The 17,489-nt window shown below is 43.7% G+C and overlaps 1 long non-coding RNA gene across 2 annotated transcripts in view; it reads left to right on the top strand.

The window, feature by feature from the left end:
* Positions 1-7,613, top strand: part of LOC118587183 — a 23,649-nt gene extending 16,036 nt beyond the window's left edge. The window contains exons 2-4 of one of the 2 annotated variants that reach the window (XR_004945442.1): positions 5,091-5,143; positions 5,395-5,628; positions 7,474-7,613. This is a non-coding gene — a long non-coding RNA (uncharacterized LOC118587183). Of the gene's footprint in view, positions 1-5,090; positions 5,144-5,394; positions 6,127-7,473 lie in introns of those variants that run through there. The other variant, XR_004945441.1, reaches the window with a different exon arrangement.
* The last annotated feature ends 9,876 nt before the right edge of the window (positions 7,614-17,489 follow it).

Raw genomic sequence — 17,489 nt, 5'->3', positions numbered from 1 at the left:
AGAGAGATAATACAAAAAGTAGGTTCATTAATCTACCCTTTCATCCTATCATATCTAAACTATCCCCTTTTCTTCTTTTGAAAAAGATTGTATTTATAATCAACCTGTTTTAAATAAAAATATTGGTTTTTCTCTGTCCCACACCAGAGGGCTCTTCTGATTTGGGACACAAAAATCTCTTAACCTTTTCTTTTTAGCAATATACCTTGGTTTAGAGAAGGAGTGAGCCAGTTCCATCTCCAAAGCCAGCTTGGTATATTTGGGAATTTGGGCGTAACTTTTCTTACTACTTCCTGCTGGGGGGCGGGCGCTGTTTCTTATGGTTACACAAAGAAAGTTTTAGAATTATGGAGTAGTCCGTGAGGGTGTATCATCTGAACCAGTTGCCTTGAAATCCTTCTGGATGTTGGATCATCTAGGCCATGGTGTCATCAGAGACCTTTCAGGGGGTCTTGGTTGGTCAAACCTGATATATCTTAATCTGGAATAAATCCATAGCCTCTTGCTTTCTGTGGAAATAAAAGCAAAGCCTCCTTCCCAAAGCAACATATCCTTATACCCAAATTTCAAAGTCAAGGTACCTTTAAAATATACATTTTGGCTTAACTCAACAGCTTTTACAATCAAATGTTTTTCTGCAGTTAAAATCCCAAAGACAACACAATCCAGATTCTCTGTATGATATCCATCCTTATGTGGCTTATTTTTTATATTAATTTTACTGTCTCTTTAAAGACTTTATTTTTTAAAACTATGTATTTCTTTGTATAACTGTATATATCACCTTTTTTGTCTCTTTCAAGCTTACATATATTTTACACACATTGTAAACTATCCATCTGAATCTGTCTTATTGTGAACCTATTGCTTTAAACTGCACCATTCTAAGACCAAAATGGCAGCTTTGGCTGCTGGCTCCTCCTACCTCAGCTTCCCAACATGGCAGTGATTAATTTACTACCAGCTTTGGGAGAGCTGTCTGTACCATCAACTATCAGAAGCAGTTCTATCAAAGCAGCACGTAGCCCAGAAACCTCTCTTCTTCCTTCCTTCCTTCCTTCCTTCCTTCCTTCCTTCCTTCCTTCCTTCCTTCCTTCCTTTCTTTCTTTTTAACTAGCAAAGGCTAAATCCACCACACAGTAGCAGCATAATGTACAGCTTGGAGAAGCTCTGCTTCAGGCCAAGCTGCACTAATTATTGATGGTTCTACAGTCTTTCCTTACACAGGAAACCTCTGCTCAGAAAGTGAAATTGATAGATAGCAGTAATTACTGTCTTTGGGAGACTGGGGACAGAAGCTTTAATTTATATACAGGCTCCCAATGCATAATCAGACTATTCCCACATACAGAGACTGCCCTCCCCCTCTAACCACTCTACAATTTTAAACTTGCTTTCAAAATTGCAGGAACTAACTCAGTCTAAGACTCATTCTTTCTTTGTTCATCATGTTCATGCACATACAATGATTCCAGGTCCCACTCATGAAGGAGATCATATGGCTGACTCTCTAACGAGAGTAATAGCCTATTCCACGGAAGTGGCCTGCCATAGGCTTTACATTATCCCAGGCATGGTGTGAGAACTTAGGGTCACAAAATGGAAATTTCCTGGGAGGTGGTGAATTATCAGGTACAGATCTAGTAGACAGATAGGAGAAGTAATGTTCAATGACCAAGTTTCATGAGGGGGGGGGGTGTTGGCTAGCTTTAAGAGTCCTGTGCCTTTAGGGCAGGCATCTTGGTATGGGATGCATTGTATGAACAAAACAAAACAAACAAACAAAAAAGAAAACCACAAACCAAAACCACAAGGGAAGCCTATCTGAATGTCCCTTGTAACTAAAATGTTTGGCCAAATGAGGGTGTAAGAAACTAGATCCTTCTCCTCCCATTAAGGAAGAGTAGTTAGAAACAAACTTTATTTCCTCAGAGTTCCATATGGCTAGATGGAAGAGAGGGGTTTCTGGAATGTATGCCCAGTAGGTATCCTGAGCAAGAGTACATGGAAATAGAGAAAATACCTGAAGAGTCAGCATTGCCAGGAAATGATTCTCAGGAGTTAAGGCTTTGTTTGCCCTGATTCACAAGAATCTGAGTAGCCTCAGACACCAGACATTTGACCTGCCCCCACGAAGGAAATGTGCTGCCATGTGTAGAGGCAGCACTTTGCTTTGGGGGATGGGGATGTTGCTGGTGAATCTGAAGACCTTCAACCAGGAAAGGTATGGCATCTGAGACTGGCTGCAGGTTGTCCCCATCTCCATCAGTGGCGCTGTCCAGTGTCATCTGGTGTGGGCAGGGGTTGAGCTGTGGCAATTTTTGAAAATCATTTAACATTTTTAAACAGTTCATTCCTAATTGGAAAGGTTGTGGAGAGACAAAGTCCTTGTGAATGACATGTCCCAAATGTGAGAAAACAGACTGAATTTGGGTTTTATCAGGGGCCACTTGGAGCTCATATAAAGTCAATTGTTGGACCAGAAATTGTAATGTCTCCTGCAAACATGCTGTATCAGTATGAGAAATTAATATATCATCCATATAATGAACAAGATAAACATCAGAATACATTTTATGCACTTGCAAAAGCGCTGTATCCACAAACTTTTGACACAAGGTTGGGCTAGTTTTGCTTCCTTGGGGTTTCCACTGATACCTCTGATAAGGTCTGTGAAAATTGGGAAAAGGCAGGCTAAAGGCAAAACACTGACAATCTTCAGGATGGAGAGGTATGCTAAAGAAACAATCTTGTAAATCTATGACAATTATATTTTGATTTTTAGGGATGGCCATAGGGGATAGCAAGCCAGGCTGTAAGGTCCCCATTGACTTCATGATTTCATTTAATTTTCTAAGATCTTTTAACAGCCATTTGCCTGATTTTTTTCTTAATAACAAATATGGGGGTATTCCACAGGCTGGTGGACGGTTCTAAATGCTCCTTTACAAGCTGCTCCTAAATTTGACAGGTAGCAGCACCAATATTCTCAATACTTAAGGGCTACTGTTCAACCCAGATTGGGGGGTTGGCAGTTAGGAGAATAGTGGTCCCCTACGGTAAATTTTGATATCCTATGCCATGTCTGTCATTCTTTATTTCTAGAATAATAGGCTCAATTCTACCTTGGGCCTGTTTACCCAGGCCCTTTTCAGGGTTAGATCTCATTTGTAGCATTTAAGCTGAAATTATTTCATTAGCAGAGATTAATAACACACCCATCTGTGTTACATCCCTTCCCCAAAACGTGATAGATATGGAGGGAATGACATATGGACAGAATGTGCCATAATTTTCTCCATCTGACCATCTCAATATTCCCAAACTTCTGGCAACATTATTTGTTTGACCTAGGCCTAAGTAACAACTGTTTCCCAGGTATTTGGCCAATCTTTTCCAGAAATGCAAGAAATGTCTGCGCCTGTGTCTAAAAGACCAGTTAGTTATCTTTTCCCCTGTAAGATTCAGAGTTTTTGTTGGTCTGGAATTTTTAATTTCCTGAATTCAGAAGGCCATATCACTAGAACTGAGGCAGCAGCTCCTCTAGGTACTGCAGAGGCTGAGCTTCCCAAGACCTGATGTGGGAGCAGCAGTATTTGCACTAAGAGCTGTCCTGGATGGATCTGAATTGTTTTTGTAGGGAGGGTTGTACAATAATCTGAATTTCTCCCATGAAGTCAGGGTCAATCACTCCTGGGACAATTTTTATACCCTGTATAGCGGAGGAGCTATGTCCTATTACTAACCCCAGCATCCTTCTGGGGGAGGTCCGTACACTCAGTATTAATCATATTGTTGGGGAATCAGGAGTTAATATTGTGAAGGAGGAGTGCAGGAAGAGTCCTGAGCTCCTGGGGTGGCTCTTTGTAATTGTTCAATTGACCTTCATTCAAGAAAGGGTTGTTTATCACTCCCATTATTTTCTGGGGCCAGAGCTGCTCCATCACCCTGTTTTCCTGATTAGGGTGGTCCTGCTGTAGTTTGGAGTTAATAGCATCATCTAGTGGGGTCCCATTCTGATGGAATCGGGAGTTACAGTGCTTTTTCCAATGATAGCCTTTTTTGATTGCTCAGAGTCCAGGGAAGATGCTACATCTGGCATGGGATATCTAAGGAAAAAAATCTACATACGCTATGTTCTTATGTCTGTTAATTTTATTTCTCTGGGATGAAATCCTCTCTACATAGCTTTAGTTCCATCCTGACACTCAGCTCCTCTTTGTCCTCTCTTTTACTGCCCTCTCATAGTCCTGCTAAAGACTAAGCCCTTATGTTTCCAGCCTCATCTTCATCTTCTGTTTCTTCGCCCTCCATCTCTCCTTGTTCCTGGCTCCGATGAAGTCTACAAGAGTTCTCCCTTACCATCTACAAAACCTCTGTGTTCTTCCCTTCTCCCTGGTCATGCCATTCTGTCTGCCTTTGCAGAAAAAGGACTATTTTTTGTTTCCCTGTCACATGGTTCTCTGCCTACTCAGGAATGTTGCTCCACCCTACCTTCCACCTTGAAATGTAAAAACCTCTTTTGTTTTCAGTCAATTGCTCTGGAGAGCCACTAGGCTACAAGGCAGGGGGATGGTCTGAGCCTCATTTGCATAGGAAACAAAGCTATGTGTCTTCCACCAGCTTGTCTTTGCCTTAGTGATCTTATCCAAGTACTGGCTCCAGCAGGGAACTTCACACACACAGTCTGTGGGAATTGTGAGCACAAGAAATTCATAACAAGGCACAGCTGAATATTAAGTTGTGTAACACCAAATAGTTCATGCTAGATGGCTTGCCACTTGACTGACCCTTGGCCTGGTCAAGGTATAGCTTTAATATACTGGACTCCTTATAACATATTCTGTGGCTTGCCACAAGAGGCCGAAGAGATTGGCCTGCATGCTGGGCTGAGTGTGCAAAACTGAAAACTACTTGTTTTCTTCACACGATCTCCAGCCTTGGTGTTTTATACCAGCATGACACAACAGACTAATACTGGGTGTCTTGTCTTGACTACTCTTCCCCTCCTGTTTGCTATAGTCCTAAGTCAAAGGAGAGGAAACATGTGCCAACAGTCTTGTCCTAACAGTGTTTTCTTTAAATTGCAGATGCGGCCTCAGAAGAGCAGCTCCCATATGTATTCTGGAATGACTTCCTTAGTGTAAGGACTATATCCTTAATTATGTCACCAGCCTGCAACGGCATCCCTGCCTAAAAAGTGGGCGTATTCTCTCTGTGTTCTCTTTTCTGCACTCTTTCCTTCCATATTTCTCCTCCCTCTGCACAGTCTCTCTCTCTCTCTCTCTCTCTCTCTCTCTCTCTCTCTCCCTCTATCTCTATCTCTATCTCTATCTCCCTCTTCCTCCCAATAAAGCTCTAGAAAGGTAACCATGGCTTGTGACTCTCCTCCAGCACTCTCCTCTGTCGGCATGGCTGCCGCAGATGGTAGCCAGCCATGCGCACTGCCGCTTAACCAACATTGGTGCCGTGACTCGGATACACCACTGAGGACCTGCTGTGACTGATGCTGCTTGCTGCCTCCTCCCCCATCCAGCAAGACTGCTAGACCTCTAGCATGTCCCTCGCTGCCTCTTCTGGACCCCCATAGAGCTACCACTACTGCTACCACCATGATTCTTCACCACAGTGAGTGTCCGCCGTTCTCATGGCTGTAGTCTGAGTTGTATTCTTTGCGACGGACACCCCGGGAGTTATCCTCAGGCTGCGCTGACAACGGCAGGCACATTTTCACTCCTGACGAGCGGGTAAATGCTGGCTCAGGTCCAACGGTGGACCAACTGTAGTGCCCTTACCATCCCTTGATGAAGAGGATGGGTAACGAGCTGATTCTTATATTTCTCTTCACTCTCCAGGATGCTCGAGATTGGAGTCTGATCCCAGTTTGTTATTTTATTTTTCTCTTGGCTACAGCCATGGGACAAAGGGACAGATACATTTACCACTTACATTGGTCGATAGGGGCGGGTACCAATAAATCTAGCCACATAACAGTGTCACGGGAACTTCTGCCAGCATATGGGCAAAAGCCATAAAACAAAGAGGCAGGTACAGGTAAATCTGGCTGAATAACAGCTTTGCAGGAACTTCTGCCAGTGAACAGGCAAATTAAAAAAAAACTTTATTCCCAAGCTTTCTGCTAAACCTCCAAACCCTTCTCCCTCCCTACTCTGCGTCTGCCACACGCAACCTTTTCTGTCTGACTTCCGCCGGCAGTGGGTGGGCTCAAATGGGCAGGCTTGGGTGGCTTCTAAGACTCTCGCCCTAACTCACCTTAACTCTACCCACTCATTCTCAAACTGCCTTGGGAGACACAGATGGATCTGGAAGCAGCTAAGATCCATACAAATAATTTTACATGGTCAGGATGTCTCCTAAGCCAAAAATCAGTTTATAGCCTCAGACAAGTCTTCCAAAAGGATTGGTTTATAGTCTGCCTCCTGGCAGCTCCTCCAAAAGCTGTCCTTAAGCCATCAGTCATCAGGAAAAAAAAAATTCAGGACACGAGTAAAATCTGTCTCTTGTTCCCCACACCTCCCCGACTAAAACTTAAGCATCTGGAGAGCAAGGCTCCTGACCCCACAGGCAAAAGAGTCATCTGTGGCATTTAAGGTGTGCCAGGGAAGAGATAAAAGCTCGAAAACAAAATTGCCAAATGCTGGCACTCACTGACTCCCAAAAACTGTTGGGTCCCTGTGAGAAAGGCTAGCAAATGCTCTGCCAGGCCATCAACAGCCTTGTTAAAAGTGCCATCTAGAAAGACAACCAGTCAGCTGACTGCCCCTAGGCACCAAGACGCATGGGTATATCAAGCTAACACCTCCAGCTAAGACCTAGGCTTGGCTACAGACTTGGCAGGGAACCCAGAACGCAGCAGGGCAGCAATCCATTTCTTTCCTTCTGGACACCAAAACCACTGACTCAGTCCTGGGAGTTTTGTGATGTCCCCTCTTCTTTCTCTATTGTCGGGTACAGAGGACAGCCTTACCCACCTCACCAGATTTAATTACACTTTCAGAGTCACTTAATGAAAAAATATTTCCAGCTAAGATAAGAGCTCACTCCAGATCCACTGCCTGTGTTTCTCACGTGCATACAGACAGGGCCCTGATCTTTGCCTTGTCCCTAATTCCAAAAAAATAAATTCTCATACTCCTCAAGCCTTTCTCTTCCCAGTTCCCTGTTCTAACTCATTGTTCAGCCAATGATACAGGACCACCACAGAACCGAAGCCCAAAGATCATCAAGTAAGAAACTAACAGCTAAAAGGTATTTACACCCCCAGACCCAAAAGTGTCTGGGCACTATAAAAAAAGACTTTAGATGATCACCTGTCTCCTAGATGCCAAACTTGTAAAGGAAACAGGTGCTTTAAAATAATCTGTCTCTGATAAAGCTTAACATGTTTCAAAAATTCATCTGGACAGGCCAGATCTACCAACATAAAATAATAATGATTCTTTTCTCTTTAAGCTTTTTTCTATGTCACCAGCATCTTGTCAGACAGAAAGTTCCCAGCCACAATCAAGAGGGATACACGTCTCCAGAACAAGGGATGGCAGACAGTATCCCACAATGCCTGTCTGCCTTGGAAGACTCCCCTTCTCCATTCCCCCAAGAGCCAGCCGATGTCCAACAGTCAGCTGGAAGCAGCTTTTGAGAGAAACGACACCCCTATTCCCATCTACCTGCCTTTTTTTTTTTTTTTTAATAATAAGTAAAAATTCTGGGATGTAAGGATTCTGTCCTTAATTACGTCATCAACCTGCGATGGTGTCCCAGCCTAAAAAGCAGGCGTACTTTCTCTGTGTTCTCTTTTCCATACTCTTTCCTTCCATATTACTCCCCACTCTGCGCGTGGTCTCTTTCTCTCTCTCTTCCTCTCTTCCTCTCTGTCTCTGTCTCTGTCTCTCTCTGTCTCTCTCTCTCTCTCCTCTCTCCTCTCTCCCTCTCTCTCCCAATAAAGCTCTAGAAAGGTAACCATGGCTTGTGACTCTCCTCTAGCACTCTCCTCTGTTGGCATGGCTGCCGTAGGTGGCAGCCAGCCATGAGCACTGCCGCTTAACCAACACTTAGCATCATTTTATACAAGAATTGTGTACATACTGATTATCTCTTTTTCCTGGTGCACCACTGCTGCCATGATCAATCTAGGTTAGTCTAAAATAACAACAAACATCCCAAGTAATAAACCAAGGGCATGTGTCCATAGTCTCTACATTCACCTTTGTAATTTGTACATCAGGAAATATGTATGTGTGTTTCCCTCAATGGACATGCAATTATCCAACTTATTTTCAATGTCAATTTTCTCAAGGAAAAAAATTAGAGTTCAAACTTTACCTCTATCAGTCTAAACTGCATCACAGGTATGTATAATAAATGTCTTTCTCAGCATTCCCACCATAGAAGATCCATCCAGGACACTGAAGTGACTCACCAAGAAGCTAGCTACAGGATGTAAGAGGACAGTATGTTACCAAACATGGTATGAAAGTGATACTTTACCTATAACCTCCACTTTTCACCCCATTAAGACATGAGACTCACCATGGAAGAGTCACAACTTTCCAGTAGAACTCCAAAGTAAGTGCAACATAAAGAGTACTAAACACTACCATACTGCCACAGTGGTCCCAAACCCAGGGTGGCATATATATTCCATCTGAAGTACTTCATGACTGTGGAAAAGCCCGTGTGTTGGCAGTTTTTAAGTCATTTTGGGGAATACTGGCTTACTGTGCAGGAGGCCCAAGGTTGGTTTGTTCCTTGGCATCGCATCAATGGGGTGTTGTCCCATAGGCCTGTATTCTTACCACTCAGGAAGGGACACTAGGGGTATAAGGAGTTTAAGGTCACCCTCAGGATGTAGACAGGTTTATAGATTAGAAACCGGACCTTGGCCAGGTGGCTGTGGTGAATGCCTTTAACCTCAGCACTTAGAAGGCAGAGCCAGGCAGATCTCTGTGAGTTCGAGGCCAGCCTGATCTACAGAGTGAGTTTCAGGACAGCCATGATTGTTTCACAGAGAAACCCTGCCTTGACCCCCCCCCCTACACACACACCCAATATAAAGAAACCAGACTTTGATGGTGAAGGAGTTAGCAGGGAAGGTGCACGCTAAGAGGTAGTACAATCTCCACCTTCTCTCAGCCAGGCCCAAGCCAGCCTGCACAGTAAGTGCTGAAGGCACTTGTCATCATGACAATGGTGTGTATAGACACAGTCCATTAAACCACTAAAGAATGAGGCTTGTTGTCCTGTTAATTGATATGAACTTATTCAGGGTTGGTCAGGTGAAGGAGGAAGTAAGCATTTTGTTCCAGCCATCATGTGGAAACTAGCTGAGGACTGAATCTTGGTCAGTGTGTGCTCTCTAGGATGGTGGTTTGAGCATTAGAAGCACCCACTAAGAGGCATAACGGTGTCGAGGCAGTAGGAGAGGAAGGCCACATATTAAAGTAAGCAAGCCCCCTCAGTACCCCTTCTTTTAAATAGTCATTCTTTGTGTCAGGAATTGGAAAGCACAACATTCATCCCTGTCCTATACTGTCAGATTATTTGGTCACAGTGACATGAAAATAAATTAAAGTCCTCTGAAATGAAAAGAGAGCCTCTTTCCTGCTACTCTCCCTGAAGGTGATATTTGTGATACCTAGAAAGTATAAAACATAGTGTTTAAGTGACAAATAGAAAGAAACCATCATTGTACACTGTCCTGGGGCATGCAAACACCAGCTCTAGATCCAGCCACTATTGTCTCATGGATTCTTCTCACACTTAGTGATTATCACAGGGTAGTTCTAGTCCTAGTGTTTTTTCTTCAAGGCTTTAACTTTGTTATTTTCTAGATTATTAGCTTTAAAAATGAGTCATTATAAAATGTTAGTGTTAACATGCACAGGACAGAGAACTGTGGAGTCACACAAATTTCCCTATCTTCATGTGGCTCCTAAAACAATTTGAATGCGTGTTATGCCATGATAACAGGATGATGACGACGATGATGATGATAAATTTCAAGATAAAGTAGATATGCATAAGGTGGATAGATAATCTGTGTTAGCTGATACGTGCTATTAAAAATAGGTTTGTCAGGTATGGAGAAAGTAGTGCCAAGTTTCCTGACTGCAATCTGGCTAGCAGAAGGATAGACATCAGTCATTTTATCATAACATTTCTTCCAGTGCTGACCCAATTAGAGATGGATTGTTTCATTTGGCTTAAGATTCTCATCATGTAGGAGGAGCAATGTTTCAGTTCTTACCCATCTTCAGCTCTTCCCCCACTTTCCTTTCCCCAGGGATGGGGATGGTCTACAGCAGCCCGACCTTGCTGTTTACTCAGTAGCAGCCATTATGCTAGTCATACAACTCAGGGGGCATTGTGTTGTCACTAGCTGACAGTTACTGTGTCCTCCTAGTGTTCCCTGAGCAAGCTCAGAATGTGACCAGCACAAGGAAAGAGGAGGGAGCTGCTTCATGTATGGTCAAGGGAAGGTGGCCTTTGCCGTTTCTAGATAGCAAGGTGACCCTTGTGATTCCCTCCTTGTCATTGGATTTTATGTTTGAATCAAACTGAGCATGTACACTATAGGTATTAGCATGTTTACTTGGGAAGTGGATGATGTGTAATTTTGCCAGGACAAAGAAAATATATAAAGTGCCAGTGCCAGGTCCATACTATGCTTGTCAGTTTTTATCCTCCTGAACAAATGATTCTGTTTTGACTAAACTTTGTGCGATTTTTCACTCAAAAGTTGACTGGTACATTAACAGTAACCTTATTTTTTTCATGTGCAAATACCCTTGCCCTCTTTAGGGAATTCTTTTCTTTTTCCATTTTAAGCAGAAGATTTTAATCTCTCTATATGGGGCAGTCAGAGTCAACTTTCACAGTGACACAAGGGTTGTCTGACACTTTGGTACAGAAGGATTTGGTCCAGAAATGTCCGCTGGCTTAGGATACAAAAAGGCACATGAAGTTGGCGTCAAACACCCTGGGGTGGAGTTGGGCAAAAGGTAAACAGAGCATGGTTTCAGAGATTGGAAATGTGTGGTCTTGAGTTCTGGTCGGCAGACATAGTTGGTCTTAGGTAGACCCACAAGTGCAGAGGGCAGTTCAAAACTCCAGGCTGGATAGCAGCTGCTGTGGGCAGCCACACTCTGGCCACATGTATAGTTCGCCACTCTGGCAGCACAACTGGATCTCCTTCTGGGTCCCCCTACCAATTCACCAGTGTGGATGATTACTCTACTGATGTCGCATTCAAATCTACCCTGATGGTAACAGGGGCGACCTCAGTTGTCTAATGTGTCCTATTATGGCCCTGGAGACTTCCTCCCATTTTCCTCTCCCTGACCTGGGCTACCACAGAACAAGAGCTTGTGTAGGTGATAAGGACTGGGAAGAACACCTTCCTCCTCGGGTTCTGGTAGTGTTCAGCAAGGATGCTCTCTGATGTCTGTGACATCTTCACACCATCAGCTTAAGCCCACTTCTCAAACCATTGTATAACAGCCCCGACTAGGTTCCACTGCACCTCAGCAATAAGGCAGCCAGGGCCCAACTGCTATGCCATGAAGTCACTCTGGTCTGGGGTGTACCACTATTCTGAGTATTTCTAAGGTTAAAGAATTTGAACTGTGTTCCCCCAAAGCCAAGATAGTCAGTGGTTAATATGTCCTACACGGGACATTGTGGTCGTGAGCCCTTTGCAGTGAGGAGCTTAGAGTAGGCATTCTGGGCAGGGAAGCAGCTCTGAGTAGTGATTCATCTCACCAGAGTGAGTTGATTCAGAGCCATATTTCATTGTAGCTTTGGGAAACCCATTAGTAAGCCAGAGTTACTGGGTTGTACAATCTGGAAGGATAGAGAAAAGTGTGAAGTACACTTCTTATTGTCACATGTCACAGATCTTTGGGACCACATCACACAGCAGAGTAATAGAGAATGTCGTTTTGTGCAGTCTTACCAACTGGTTCATCATTGCTGAAATCTTCAGAATGGGCTGTTAAGAGGAGTGAATGATCTGGCAGAGGAAATGGGTTCCATTTCTAGCACCCATGTGGTGCCTTACACATATCTGTTGCTGCAGTTCTGGAGGATCATGCCTGCTTCGTCTATCCATAGCCACTGCACACAATGTGGTGTAATTGCATACTTGTAGGAAAAACATTTATATGGGTAAAATACCAAAAAATGAGACTTTAAAAATAATAAACCATGGTGGGTGGTGGTGGCACACACCTTTAATCCCAGCACTCAGGAGGCAGAGCCAGGCGGATCTCTGTGAGTTCCAGGAAAGGCGCAAAGCTACACAGAGAAACCCTGTTTCGAAAAACCAAAATAATAATAATAATAATAATAATAATAATAATAATAAAAAACCATTAGCGGAAGCAAAGATATGTGTGACCAGAATTTAACATGAGGTTGGCCAAGACTATTTGCTCTGCATTGCAGGTCCAGTCTGAAAGAGAAGATCCTGTAGGTGTTATGGGAAAACTTCCTTAGGGCACAATTGCTTTTAGATAAGAATGGTGTGCATCCTGGTTGTCTTTTGTCAGGCGAACCACTGTTCTTTGAGTACCTGGCTGGCAATGAAGACAGCCAGTGTAGTCCACAAACAAAGCAGCAATTGCTACCCAAGCTCAGGTCTCAGTAACCCCTGCATTCACCTCTATCGGGTTCCCCTATCAGCTTTCCCAGTCTACTAACCCAATCTTCATGCAAAGAAGTCAGAATTCATAGGTACCTACATTAAGTTGTTCCAACCGAGGCCAGTCAGGTATGGTAGATTTCTCAGCTTACCCTGACCACTTAGGAACCAAGCAAGAAACCAGGTTGTGTTTGTAATCAAGCAGGCAAGCTATGGATGGGCTTTGGAGCAAATGGGTTTAAACATGAGGTATTAGTCTCTACCTAATGTCTTACCAGGACATCAGTCACTATGGAAGTATTCTAACTTTCAAGAAAAAACCCAGAACAGTACAACTTGCAGAGAACACAAATGCTGCTATTCCTGCCACACACATCATACATGCAAAGCAGCATCCAATTACCAATATGCATATTTTCACAACTGTGAAGGGGCCGGAAAGTACAGGTGTGCCAAGACATGGAAGTACAGCTTGTCCCTCAAGGTGTCCTGGGTTTGATCCTCAATGCTGTGTAAACTGGGCTATTGTGGCACCTTGCATGCCAGGGGTTAAAGATCATCTCCACTCTTAGGCATGTCCAAGCCAGCCTAGGCTGTGACATGAGATGATGGGCGAAAGCTACAACCTCCACCACAAAACCCAGAAAAGAGCCTGCCTGCAATGGTCCCAGTGAAACAGTCTGGGAGGAGTCTATATCCAAAAGAAAAGAGGATGCATGTCAAAATTGGGTTCCATTTTAACATGGATCAGTCTAGTAAGAATTGGTGGGGTGCGTATCACTACAAAGACCATTTATACATACACAGGGCCACACAGTCTGCTAAGGCCTCCTGTCTACTATGGACTCCAGTCAGTGCCAGGCTATCACTCAGGGTTTTGACCACACCATTTCAAAGACATGCTAGACTCCGTGCCTGAAAATAACTCCCAGTACAGAGGGTCAGATTCTGTGTTGCTGGCGTTGTGAGCAGAGGAGGCAGATATATAGATCTGCATCCACTCACTGGATTATACAGTCACAAGTGACAGCAGTGTGACTGTATGCCATCATTCAGCACTGCCTGATGTTTCAGGATATGTCTGCTTTGAGGCATGGATGGTCTAAGGAGGATTTTGGTCAAGGGGAGCCAGCACTGTTTGTTTGTCCTGTCCCGGGATGGCCTGTGTGTGGCAGAGGTGACCATAGTGTGGAAAATGAGCTTTGGTGAGGAAGGGGTCAGCATGGAAGGCGCACACTCACAACAGCACAGCCTCTGCAGTTCTCTCAGCCGGGCCCAAGCCAGGCTACACAGACGACTTTGAGCTAATTGTCATCAGGAAAGGGGTAAGAAGACACACAGTCCATTAAATGACCAGAGCACCATGCCTCTTGTCCTGTAGGTTGATGTTGGAGGTTTGTCCAAAGTCCGTCAGTCAAATGAAGGGAGGCAGCTTTTAGTCTCTATTCCCATATGACGACCACTTAGAATGACTTGGAGCCAGAGTCACCATGTAGTCTCACACAGTGTGAGCTTTTCCTTAAGGCTTACATTCATTATTATTATTATTATTATTATTATTATTATTATTATTATTATTTAGGCTCATTGGGTTTAAAGAGTCCTCGGGAGATGAGTCATCTTTGACAGAATGGAGGACTGGAATTCCCCTTCCGGTGTCGTCATGTGTCATTAGGCTCGTTCACTGAGAGACAGCTGACCGAGGGAAAGTGGAACTCCCCCAAACCCCTCACCCCACTGACTGTGCAGGAAGCGGCAGCTTTTCTGCCATGGATGGAAGCAGGATTTACAGCCCCATCTTAATTTTTTCGTCAGATGGTTAGGTTTCAGTGACATGAAGGTAACTAAAGAAGTCCCTTGAGGTGAGAAGTAGCAGGTACGGGTAGAGCCTTACGTGCCTCCCTCCCTGGAGGTGATACTTTGAACTGGAGACATCATGGTTGGGTAAAGGATGAAGGGAAGAGCCAGTGTGCACTGCCCAAGGCCATGCGAACCCCATCTCTGCATCCAGCCACTGAGGTCTATCTAGCTGATTCTTTACATCCAACAGGCTTCATTCGCAAAGCACTTCTGTAGAGTTAGTGCTTTTCCTTAAGGCGTTCCATTCATTGTTTTGTTTGTTTGTTTGTTTTTAAGGCTCATTGGGTTTAAAGATTCCTCAGGAGATGTGTCATCTTTTGACAGAATGGAGAACTGAGGAATTGCAGAAATTTCCCTGTGTTCAAGTGTCTGTTGAAGTTATTTACATGTGGCCACCTGGTACCATGCCCACACCCACAGATACACCGCTTTGCTGTGTCTACTTCTAACCCATATACACTGAGCCCTTCACTACATTGACCATGGAGTGCATGTATGAAGTGTATGTACACTGTTCTCTGTGATCTTTCAGAGGCATCAATTAAAGAATATATATTACTATTTTTTTTTTACTTTTTGAATTTAATTCCATTTCCCCCTTCCCTTTCATCTCTCCAACCCCCCCCCCCTATATACTTCCCCTCTCTCCTTCAAATTCATGGCCTCTTTCACTAAGTGTTATTGCATGCATAGATATGCATGTACATTTATATGCCTAGACTTGACCTGGTCAGTCAGTGTAATGTTATTTGTATCTTTAGGGATGACTGTTTGGAACAGGACAAACAGTGGCATGCTCTTGCCTGGAGCAGCCCACCAGTACTGCCTCTAGCTTTCCCTTGAAGAAAGTTGTTTTCATTTCTTTCTGTAAGGTTCAGGCCTTGGGGGCTCTTCCTCCTCCAGACTGACTTGTTTGTGGCTGTTATCTTGCCAAGATCATGTGTAGCAGGCATGCTAGTGAGAATTATGGGGAAGGCTCAGATTGTGCTTCCTAGTAGTATCAGAAGCTTTATAAATGTTATTAACTGAGAGATAGAATCAAAGCGGTATTATAGGATGACCATTTTTTCTATATTAATCCTACTGATCCATGAGCATGGGGGATCTTCCCATCTTCTGATATGTTCCTCAGTGTCTGAAAGTTTTTATCATATAAGTCTTTCACTTGCTTGGTTAGAGTTAACTCAAGACATTTTATATTTTTTGAGGCTACTATGAAAGGTGTTGTTTCTCTGATTTTTTTCCCTCAGTCCATTTGTCATTTGTATATAGGAAAGGTGCTATTTTTTTTCTTTCTTTATCCTTCTTACATGCCATACATCATGACAACAGTCTCCCCTCCCTTCTCTCTTCCTAATGCCCCCTCCCCTTGCCCCTAGGTCTGCTGCTCCTCAATTTCCCGTCAGAAAAGAGCAGGCCTCCTGGGGGTATCCGCTAAACATGGCATAACAAGATGCAATAAGACTAGGCTCTGAGCCACCAGCGCATCCTGCAGGCAGGTCAGGCTGTGGGTTGATGGTTTTATGGCTAGGTTGTGTTCCAGTCCCACCACTGGGAGCCTATTCTGGTTAGAGAAGATGGCTGGTTCAGGCTATATATATCCTCCATTATTAGGAACACCCTAATAGGTTCTGGGAAATTTCCACTGCATTAGGTTTCCACATCACCCCCTAATTGCCCCCATTCCAGTCTTCACTCCATTACTCTCCCTCCCTCTCTGTCCCTCCCTTCTGCACCTGATCCCTCCTGTTCCCATCCCTATTTGCCCCCAATCCACCCACAAAATCTATTCTATTTCCCCTTCCCAGGGAGATCCAGGTGCTCTCTGTGGATTGTAGTGTGATATTCCTTAGCTTAAAAGCTAATATCCACCTATAAGTGAGTAGATATCATGTTTGTCTTTCTCCATCTGGGTTGCCTCACTCAGATGATTTTTTTCTAGTTCCATCCATTTGCCTGAAAATTTTATGACATTTTTCTAACAGCTGAGGAATACTCCATTGTGTAAATGTATCACATTTTCTTTTTCCATTCTTCAATTAAGGGACATCTAGGTTATTTACAGTTTCTTGCATATATATGTATATATGTATTCCTAAATATGACCTGTTTAGTCATTACAATGTTACTTGTATATGTATTTTCAGGGATAACTATTTGGCACAGGACAAACAGTTGGTGTGCTCTTCCTCAGGCCAAACCACCTCTACTGTTCCCAGCTTTCCCCAGTTGCCTTCATTTTTCCTTAAGGCAAAGTCTTACTGAGTGCTCAGATTCTTCTTGAACTCCTCCTGTAACCTGGGCTGCACTGAAGTTGCAGTCATCCTGATTCATCCTTCAAAGCAGATGGGTTATAGGCTTCTGCCCTCAGTCCCTCCATATAGCTTATTTCGGTTAAACCGAATAATGTGCCATGGTCTAGTTGGGGTTTTTCCACTTATCCATGAAATGACATCTTGTTTGTTTGCACACCATGGTGGTAATACATGCAAAGACTGTAAGAATCTGAGTACAGTTTTGGATGCACATTTTCTACTCTTTTGGGTAGACACTAAGCAGTGTAATTCATTGGTCACAGGTATTTTCTGTTGTTTCAGAAACTGGCAACAGGTCTTTTAAAGTGATTGATTCACATCTCCCCTTCTTCAAGAAGCAGTTCCTGTTGTGTTCCTTCCTGCTGAATTTGGTCGTGTCAGTTTCCTGGGCTTTGGCCATTCTAAAGGTGTACAGTGAGATCAATGTAAGATATTTCCATGATCTAGCCATTGACTGTGCACACTCACTTACTAGCCACTTTCCTCCTTCAGTGGTTTCCAGAGGGTCTGGCTTGTGCAGTCTACATCTCAGCATGTGTGAGGGGGGATCGTCCAATAAGTCTGATGACTCTAACCTCGCTGTCTTGTTTTACCATCAAGTCAAACCAACACTAAATGCTCCAGTGTCTACACTGTCCATAGTGGGCAGTCCA

This window comes from Onychomys torridus, chromosome 7, assembly GCF_903995425.1.
Source record: "Onychomys torridus chromosome 7, mOncTor1.1, whole genome shotgun sequence".
In the NCBI taxonomy this organism is placed as follows: domain Eukaryota; kingdom Metazoa; phylum Chordata; class Mammalia; order Rodentia; family Cricetidae; genus Onychomys; species Onychomys torridus.
This window is presented reverse-complemented; position numbering and strand designations above follow the sequence as displayed.